This window comes from Enoplosus armatus, chromosome 22 (genome assembly GCF_043641665.1).
Source record: "Enoplosus armatus isolate fEnoArm2 chromosome 22, fEnoArm2.hap1, whole genome shotgun sequence".
In the NCBI taxonomy this organism is placed as follows: Eukaryota; Metazoa; Chordata; class Actinopteri; order Centrarchiformes; family Enoplosidae; genus Enoplosus; species Enoplosus armatus.
Genome location: NC_092201.1, coordinates 15,755,001 through 15,756,934, shown reverse-complemented (window position 1 = coordinate 15,756,934; position 1,934 = coordinate 15,755,001).

The window sequence follows — 1,934 nt, the reverse complement described above, 5'->3', positions numbered from 1 at the left end:
GCTAATAAAATGCAGCAGAACATATCAATAAGATACATTTTTAGAAAGAATGTGGAGCTAGCGACTCTGCCTCCCTGCCGTCGGTTCATCTCACCGCTGCAGCTGTGATCTGACACCAAACACGTCTTCCCTCAGAAGCTGGTTTCACATGGTGGTTTAGATGTGTGTTCCCGTTGTCTAGCACCATTTGAAATCAGTGTTCTTGGGGACAGGAGGACAGCTCCGGCAGTGAGTGAGCCTCAGGAGGACAAGCACAGGACGGCCCCTCCTCCTCCTCCTCCTCCTCCTCCTCCTCCTTTCTCCACTAAAAGATAACTGATTTCTTCTGGTGCTTAGAGCCCACTGCAGCCTTCTAGCACCATTTGAAATCGGTTATAAGACTGTGGATCAATTTGTCTGTGAGTCTTCATTAAAACCCGGGGACGAGCAGAAGAAAGTAACTGCTGGCACTTTGATTCTTGACTCAGCTGGAAGAGTTTGGAGGACACACGCGGCGTATCTTCATTTCACGGATAGCAGTGTGATCTCGGCTCTAATGACTCCACATACTTGCGTCTTTCGTATTATTTAGATACAAGAGATGCAATCTGTCAGTGTTGCTGCAGTTCCTTCTGACCACCACTAGAGGCTGATAGAAGTCACAGAATTCCCCTGAAAGGGTTATTGAGTTGTACAAAGTGAATGCAAAGGCCTTTAACCCTAGAACACCAACGTCGGGTGATTTTCACCCACACAATTCTTGTCATGTGATTTTCATTGTGTTGCTGCTGTCTGAGTTGCATGGGTCCTTGGGTAGCTTCAGGCTGCTCACTGATGTCATTAATGGTATGTTTGTTTCCCTCCTCCCGTCTATGGTTTTTTCAAGAGGCATGCGTTCGGGTGATTTTCACCCGACGTTAGTGATAGAGAGTAACATATTTTACAGTTGTCAGTGATGCAGGAAGACTGTGCCTTCACCAGACAAGGCTCACATGTCCCAGGAATGGGTGGACCGAAGAACAAGTTCCCAGCTCCATTATTTTTTTTTTGTTTGGAAATTTCTCGTTAAGGATTACCTGATTTTTCAATAATTTTGCTGCCTTTTTAAAGGGTCCCCCATGGTACCTTTTTTATTTTTTTATTTTATGTGATATTGTATATTGGGAAATTAAAGAAGAGTACTACAATTTGGCATACAGTGTTGTACTTTTACATAAATTGATGAAAACTGTATTTTATCCGGGATATTATATCGGGTAAAATATACCCGACGTTAGTGATGGTGTTACTAATTTTAACGTTAGTGTTCTAGGGTTAAACATGCACAGAATGCAATAATGCAGATGTCAGGCGTTTCCTGAAATGTTTTATGTCGAACAAGATGATGGAGCCACAGCAGACATCCACCAGACATGGAAGAGAATGAACCTGCAGAGGGAAGAGACTGCAGGCCTCCAGTTATCGGTGGATGTGTCGCCGTCTGTTGTTGATCCGAATGGCAATAATCGTAAAGGTGGCAGTGTTTGCTGTGACTATGGGCACAATGATACAGTCATAAGCAGCGTAGAAGTGCCCATAGTCACAGGAAATTAGTCATAATGAAGTCATACAGTATGAAATTAACCACAAAAATGTAACCATGTCAACTTTATATGGTGGTAATATGTGAAATCGGTTATAAGACTGTGGATCTATATATATATATATATATATATATATAACAGCTTGGTGCTTTGTGCCACAACAGAAATGTAATAAAGATTTGGAACTCTCAAAATAAGTGACAGGCCTTTTAACTACCACTAGATTAATGCTTCATTCACATGGATTCAGGCAAGTGAAGGAGGTTGTTCAGTTTGTCTAAAACGGCTTGTTTCAGACAGAGGGGGGAAACTGGGGGGCCAGGAGAAGATTTTTTTTCAACTGTGAACCATGCAAAGCTACTCTAGCGAAGT